This window comes from Elephantulus edwardii, unplaced genomic scaffold (genome assembly GCF_000299155.1).
Source record: "Elephantulus edwardii isolate Elephantulus edwardi_28Jun2011 unplaced genomic scaffold, EleEdw1.0 scaffold00356, whole genome shotgun sequence".
Taxonomy (NCBI): Eukaryota; Metazoa; Chordata; class Mammalia; order Macroscelidea; family Macroscelididae; genus Elephantulus; species Elephantulus edwardii.
The window spans coordinates 1,726,411-1,735,070 of NW_006400106.1; the positions used below are offsets into that span (position 1 = coordinate 1,726,411).

At 39.2% G+C, this 8,660-nt stretch overlaps 1 pseudogene; it reads left to right on the forward strand.

Moving 5' to 3' along the window:
• Positions 1-4,132: 4,132 nt before the first annotated feature.
• LOC102848385 lies at positions 4,133-4,548 on the forward strand (annotated as a pseudogene).
• The last annotated feature ends 4,112 nt before the right edge of the window (positions 4,549-8,660 follow it).

Here is an 8,660-nt window from a genome sequence, read left to right on the forward strand (position 1 = left end):
CTGTTATTCATAAGATTGCTATGGGTCATACTTAACTCAATGGCACCTAATAACAATTAGTTATGTACAAGCACTGGACAACTGGAGAAGAGTCGTGAACATGGACTACCATGGACTACCAAGGAAGCATATAAGCCTTCTTGGAGATGGTGAAAGGAAGGTTTTCCTTGGAGGCTAGGATTTTGAAGTTCTGTCTCACATACTTTGGGCATGTGGCCTGGAGGGACCAATCCTTGGAGAAGGACATCATACAGTGCAAAAGAGGAAGATCCCCAATGAGACGGATTGATACAGTGACTGGAACAATGGGAATTAGTGTATCACAATCAGTAAGACTGTTTTAAGACAGGACAAGCTTCAGAGCTGTTGTACACAGTGTCAATGTGGGCCACAGGCAGCTTGACAGCACATAACAACAACAAGAAGAAGCACTGGAGATAAAAAATAACTTTGGTAGCCCTATGAGGAGAAATGTGGGGTCAAGATTGGTGGATGATTTATCAACAATCTGTGTTATGCAGATGACACAACCCTGCTTGCAGAAACTGAAGAGGACCTGAAGCACCTGCTGCAGAAGGTCAAGGACTGCAGCCTACAATATGGATTGAGGCTCAATGTCAAGAAGACAAAGATTCTCACCACTGGACCAATCGGCAGCATCAGGATGGATGGTGAAGAGATTGAGATTGTACACAGCTTTAGTTTGCTTGGCTCCATAGTCAACAGTCTTGGCACCAGCAGCCAGGAAATTAAAAGGCTCATTGCCATGGGAAAGTCTGCTGTTAGGGACATCTCCAAAGTACTGAGGAGCAATGGTGTCTCTCTGGAGACTAAGATGCGTCTGATACAGGCCATAGTCTTCGCAATCACTTGTTATGCATCAGAGAGTTGGACAATGACCAAGGAGGGTAGAAGGAGAATTGATGCCTTTGAGCTTTGGTGCTGGAGAAGAGTATTGAGAATACCATGGACTGCTAGGAAAACTAACAGATTTGTCCTGGAAAGGGTTAAACTGGGTGGCTCCTTGGAGGCAAGGATTCTGAGGCTCCATCTAACACACTTTGGACATGTTGTGAGGAGAGACCGATCCTTAGAGAGGGACATCATGCTTGGGAGGATGGAAGGACAGCGCAGGAAGGGAATGCCCTCTATGAGGTGGATTGATTTAGTGACTGGGATAATTGGGATGGGAGTGTCAGAGACAGTGCGATTGGCACAGGACAGAGCGGAGTTTAGGGCTGTTGTACATAGGGTCGCTATGAGTCGCAAGCGACTCGACGGCACATAACAACAACAACAACAACAAAACAACACTCACAAAATCTTATACTCCCAAAACTATTTAAGTGTTCATGAATTTTCCAGTTGATTTGGAAATATCATAGTAGTAATTCTTTCAAAAATTTTTGGAACCTCAAAGGTTTGCCATTTATTTCACTGAATCTTTGGAATATCTTGGGTTCTGCTGCTTTATTCGGCAAATGCTATTTGAATTGTGTGCTGTCAATTTGAATAAAGATTTTGTAATGAATACTATTACAAAAAAATGAAATATAGATTTTGATCTTAAAAAGTTTATAGTATAATTGTTGTTGTTATATGCTATCAAGTTACCTTGTCTCATAGTGACTCTATGTACAACAGCTCTGACGTCTGCCCTGTCCTGAGCCAGTAACACTGACTTTGGCAGATCGACCTCCACTGCCCCAGTTACTGTTTCAATCCATCTCATTAGGGGGTCTCTTTTTCTCCACTGTCTCTTCTCCTTTCCACCTTCCTCCCCAGAAATTGTCCACTTACTAATCCATGGAATCTTTGAATTTGTTTTCTTACATGAAAAATATAATTGTTCAGATGTTTTGGGCAAGTTTAACTCTTAGTGACTCTATGAATAACAGATCTAAACCCTGTCCTAGCCTGTGCTGTTTTCATTATTTCAGAAACACTTGATCCCATTGCTGTAGTCACTGTGTCAATTCATTTTCTTGGGGGTCTTTCTTTCTTTCACTGACCTTCCACCTTGACAAGTACGATGTCTCTTTACAAGGAATGGCCTGTTCTAATAATATGTCCAATGAGAGATAAAGCTTTATTAACTTCTTCTCCTAGTAGTACACACTAGTTGCACAAAAATATATTTATTCTTTTGGCAGTCCATGGAATAGTCAGTACTTTTTTTCAACATCACAACTTAGATAGAAGCTTGAATTATTCTTCTGCTTTATTCACTGACCAGCTCTCAGATGCAAGAAAGTTATTGAAAAGAACATTACCTGAATCAGGCACACCTTAGTCTTCAAAAATTCTTGCTCTTCAGTATTTTGGAGTAGTCCTTTCCATTGGACTTTACCTGTGTAATATACCTCTTAATCTCCTGACTACTAGTACCAAGGGTTGGCCCAAGTAAGATAGAAATTATTGAAACTTTGATTCTTTATCTATCATGATGTTGTCTATTGTCCAAATGGTGAGGATATTTGCTTTCTTGGTGTTGAGATGTAATTTCTACCAAGAGCTGTATTCCTTGTTAGTGTAGAGCAAGAGTTTCAAGTCCTCCTCACTTTTAGCAAACAAGGTTGTGTTATCTGCGTAACAGTGCAAAGTTAGCTTAAAAGATGGCTTTTTTAGCCAATACCTTAGCTTGCTCTGGTCTACAGCTATCTTAATTGCAGATGCATGGCCTTGCAAATCATCAACAGCTGTAAGATTAGATAAGACAGAGAATGCTTCCTACACTGGGTGGCAAGACTTGAGTGAGACTGGAGCAAGACCCTGAAGGCAAGACCCTGGTGATGGTGGTGAGGAGACTGGCATTGCTGTAGAGAAACTTTGACAAAGTATGACCTGAGGCTTCTTGCACTTGTGCTTGCCACAGTTAAAGATTTTGATTTTCTTGCCAGATGCTTGAAGGAGAAACTGACTTATAACTGCTCTGAGGCAAATCTTGCTGGATGATTGAGAAAACTAGAGGTTTCTTGAATTTGTGTTGCCGAACTGAAGCCAGCACTTTCACTAATTAACAAATTGTGTTTTGTTATTAATCTGGTTATCTATGCAATTCTCACCCCCTGATGTCCCTCCCATTTTCTGCTCTCTAAGCACACAGGTTGTTGATGAGTCTTCCTCCAATCCTGATGTCACATTCCTCTTCATACATTCCAGCCTCATGAATTATCTGATCAGCACATAGATTGAATAGGCATAGAGAAAGTACACATCCCTGACATATAAACCCTTTCATCATATGATGAAAGATGATCTATAATTATCCATATGAATGCAACTTTATCACACTATACTTTCTAGATAAAGCCAAATGGAGATAGAAGTGACAAAGAGATGCAATATTTTTGACTTTAAAGATGGAAAGCAGCCATGAGACAAGAAATTTAGACAACAGCTTTCAGACACTGGAAAAGGAAACAAATTCTTTGTTAGCGCCTCTGAAAAGGATCACAATTTTTATCTTTATCCAAGGATACCTTGATTTCTGTCCTCAAGAAATGTAAGCCAATGAGTGTGTTGTTTTAAGCCACTACATTTTGGTAATTTGTAATAGCAGCAGTGGAAAACTAATACAATGAATTATTTTAATTTGCTAGGAAGTTCCAAGTTCTGTAGAAGAATTATAAAGGGAATGATTTTCATCTGAAAGTTGATATGACAAATGCAACAATTGTTAACTTCTTTTTCACTCTTACCTTCTTCAACACTAAGACAGTATTCTCCAACTAATATCATGAAGTCTTTCTTTTATCTTTCCAGAATGTCTACACCACAAAGATTAGGAGATCAGGCAATCAAGAAGTGCCATTTGTATTAGATGAGGTGCTGGCAAAACTGGCTAACCATTAATTGAGCACAATCCACACCCAGGAGGAAATTTCACAGCCAAATGTTAGTTTCTGGAATCGTAAAATCATGATAGAGTTGTGGTCATGCCAAATGTTATTGCCATCTAAGAGCTTGTTTTTATGTTTAAAAACTATTCTTATAGCTAGAAGAACCGCCGCGGTCTGGACGGTAGCAGGTGCCCCGAGCTCTCTGCTTCCCCCGCCCCCCCAGACCGAGACAGCCGGAGCTCTCCCCACGGCCCCAGCAACAACACTTAGAGCAGTCCAATAGAGGAGACATGGCCGAGTGGAACGCCTACATCGACAACCTCATGACGGACGGGATCTGTCAGGACGCTTGGGCTATAAGGACTCGCCCTCCGTCTGGGCCGCTGTCCCCGGGGAAAACCTTCGTTAACATCACGCCAGCTGAGGTTGGAGTTCTGGTTGGCAAAGACTGGTCAAGTTTTTTTGTGAATGGGCTGACACTTGGGCTCAGAAATGTTCTGTGATCCGGGACTCACTGCTAGTGGATGGGGAATATACCATGAATCTTCGCACCAAGAGTACAGTCGGAGCACCTACCTTCAACCCTACTGTCACCATGACTGCCAAGACGCTAGTCCTGCTGATGGGCAAAGAAGGTGTCCACGGTGGTTTGATCAACAAGAAATGTTATGAAATGGTCTCTCACCTGTGGCGTGCCCAGTACTGACCTCGTCTGCCCCTTACCCCACCACTCTCCACTGCTTTTGCACCCCTATCCTTCCCATACACATACACCATTTTTAATTTTTTTGGCCATTACCCCACATCCTTTATTGCTGCCAATACCACATGGGCAGGGAGCAGGGCTGGATGGACAGATACCTCCCCCTACCCATACCCCTCCTGTGTGTGGTTCGAAACTTTTTGGTTTTTTGGGTTTTTTTTCTGGAAAAAAAAAAAAGATTCTACTACCAAAAAACAAAACAAAACAAAAAAACCTATTCTTACAGCATTCCTATTGACAGATACCCTCTTTAGTAAGAAAAAAAAAAATAGTCAAATGTTACCTGTTATGCTGAAATCTATATAGTCCCACAATTGTAAGGTATGCCTGGGATTTAGCCTTTCTAAAAATTGATAGATGATTTAAATATTACCCAAAGGTTTACTTGGTAAAATGTCTCAGACTTGATGGAAAAGATAATAAAAATTAAAATGAAGAAATGAAAAAAGTTATGTAGGAGTCAATAGAAATAATATATTTGCCAATGTATGCAGGTTTGTAAATTATTACACTTAATACTTGCAACAATGCTGGGAATTTCTTGCTCTGATAATGAGGACACTCAGATCCCAGAGTTTCAATGACATACTGTTTATCAGAACCTTGATTTAAATAATATAAGTAATCAAAAACTCATGCCTCTTTCTGTTAATACTATCCAAGAGAAAGATACTAGGCCATAGACTTCTGGAGTGAGGAGGACACTTCAGTATATGGAGGCCTAGCACATAGTATAATGGCTTTCAGAGAAAGGGTTCAAAAAATAACTGTGAAGGGAAGGAATTTACTTTGGTGAGTGGATGTGTTCTCTGGGCATTCCATTACCAGACAGCCTTTGGCAGCATCATAAGGCAGAACAATTTTAAAACTTCCTTAAGATATTCTTAAAATTGTTTTAAACTGTTTGTACCTATCTGAATCATTTATGCAACTTTAAAAAATAACACTTTGGTCAAACTCATCATCTAATATTGTATGATGTGAATAAAACTTCATTATTGTTAGTTGGTGTTAATTTGTCCCCAACTAACAGTAAAGTGAAAGCAGCTCTGGTAGTGTAAAGCATAGTAATTTGCATTGATAACCAAAAGGTTGGCAGTTCAAATCCACCAGTCTTTGCATGAGAAAAAGATGAACAATTTCCTCCTATAAAGAAACTAGGAATCCAACTTGACAACTTTTTCTTTTGCTGCTTTGGGTTGTTGTTTGTTTGTTTGTTTGTTTGTTTTTTAATGGTAACCCCATATACATGAGAACATAGTGTTGTTTATTTCTGTGTCATCTTCACAATCATTGATAAGTTGTTCATTATTGTGGCTGCTATGCATTTTGAGTGAATTCCAACATAGAGGACTTCCTTTCAGCACTATATTGATCAAGATTTTTCTATAACTAATGTGGCTTTTATACGTTAATTTTAAGAAAGTAATATTATAGCTCTTCCTTCCTGGTCTTTGTCTGGAAGATCTGCTAAAAAGTGTCTTCCATGGGTGACTCTGCTGGCATTTTTCAACCTCATGGCAATTTCTATGTCATTATAGTGTAATCAATCTTTTCTAAACCCAACCTACACATCTGGCAGTTCTCTGTTGTTGTGTTATTCCACTCGTTTTTGGATAATTTTCAGCAGGATCTTGCTTGAATCTGGTATTAAAGATATCGCTCATTAATTTCCACACTCTACCTAGTCACCTTTTTAGGGAGAATGGGAACAAATATGGATCTCTTACAGTCAATTGGCCAAGTGATTTTCCTCCATATTTCTTGGCACAATCTGCTGAGCATGTTCACGGCAGTGGACTATTTGTCTATTTGTTGAAATATGCCAATTAGTATTCCATCAATTCCTTGAGCCTTGTTTTTTGTTCATTCCTTCAGAGCAGCTTGAACTTCCTCCTTCATCACCACAGGTTCTTGATCATATATTGTTTCATGAAGTTCTCCTCTGTCAACCAATTTGTTTTGGTATGGTGACTCTGTGTAATAACTTCTTCCATCTTCTTTTGAATCTTCCTAGGTAATTCAACATTCTGCCCACAACATTTTTAAGTATTGCAACTCAAGACTTGAATTTGTCCTTCAGTTCCTTCAGCTGAAGAAATGTTGAGTGAGTCTATCCCTTTTGATTTTCCTCCTCCAGCTCTGTTAGAAGAAGTCTCATGGAACTAGGGATATTATAGCCAATGTTGGATGAATCTTAGCTAAATGCAGAGAGTTCTAGAAGAATATCTGTCTATGTTTCATCGATATACAAAGGCAATTGACTATGTGGATCTCAACACATTGTGTCTGACTCTTAGAAGAATGGGAATTCCAGAACACTTGCTTGTGCTTATGCAAAACCTATACTTAGACAAGGAGGCAGTCATTAGAACAGAGCAAGGAAACACTGCATGATTCAAAATCAGGAATGATGTATGCCAGAGATACACCTTGTCTCCATACCTTTTCAATCTATATGCAGAACAGATCATCCAGGAGGCTGGGCTTTATTAGGAGGAATGTGGCATCAGGATTGAAGGAACATCAACAATCTGTGTTATGCAGATGACACAATCTTGCTTGCTGAAACTGACAAGGAGGCATTTGCTGATGAAGGTCAAAGACTATAGCCTTAAATATGGATTGAAGCTCAATATTAAGAAAACAAAGATTCTTAACTCTAGACCAATTTGCAGTATCATGATAGACAGAGATTGAGATTGTTAATATCTTCAGCTTGCTTGGTTCCACAACCAACACTCTTGCTACTAGCAGCCAAAAAATCAAAAGACAAATTGTATTCAGAAAATTAGCTGTCGACACAGAGTACTGAAGAGCAACAAGGTCAGTCTAGAGACTAAGATACACCTGATCCAAGCCTCAGTCTCCACAGCTACTTGTTATGCATGAGAGAGCTGGACAATGACTAAGGATGATAGAAGAAGAATTGATGTCTTTGACTTGCGGTGCTGGAGAAGTATATTGAATATATCCTGGATTGCTATGGGAACAAACAGGTACATCACGGAGAGGGTAAAACCAGGCTGCTCCTTAGAGGCAAGGATTTTAGAGCTTCATCGGACATACTTTGGGCATGTTGTAAAGAGAAATCAGTCCTTGGAGAGGAACATCATGCTTGGAAAGGTGGAGGGGCAGGGAAAGAGAAGGGTGAAATGGATTGACTCAGTGACTTGGATAATGGGAGTAGGGTGTGTCAGAGACAATGACGTTGGTTCAAGACAGACCAGGGTTCAGAGATGTTATAAATAGGGTTACTATGAGTCACAAGTGACTCAACAGCATATAATTACAACACAGTTTAACAAACTAGTTGACAAATGGCTTCAGAACACCAGAGACCAGAGAGACTAGAAAAATGATTTTGCTATTTCTTTTTACTTCCAAAGTTAAAAAATAAAAATGTAAGTAATAAATAGATGCTTGATTCCAGTCTCTTCATCTAAGCCTGGTTACCTTAGTAATGAAAAACATCTATAACAGCTTTAGAGTTTTGCACACAGTCAACAATTAAATACTGTTGGGAGAGAGAGAGAGCAATGGGTAAATTCTTCGTGTCTCGGAGAAATCTATATGCTAACATATATAACTAGAAATTGAAGGTTCATGGTAATATATATTCCAAAGCCTTTTTACTTCATTCCCTGCTCTGACATTTTCCCCTTTTATTCTAATAGAAACTTGAAAAACAATTATATGTTTGAAAAAGAGCTAGAAGTCTATTGAATAGAACTAAATAGAAAATTCTACAAGCATTACGTCTTCTTCCTTCCAATAGAATGGCATTTATTTTCTGGAGAAGGGACACAAAAGTCTGTATGATTTAAGAACAATTGTCACAGTTTATTGAACCCATCTGTTTATTTTAAAAGGAAAAAAAATATTACCTGATGGTATACATGGTTCTCCTAAGTCCATCTCGGCGGGATGAGCCAGAAATACATATTCTTGAAAGAAGTCTATAGGTTATTTGGATACTTAGTAGGACGAATGACCAGTACTCTGTGCGCAGAACTCCAATTCTCAAAGTAGCCCATCTGTGGACAACTTTTCAC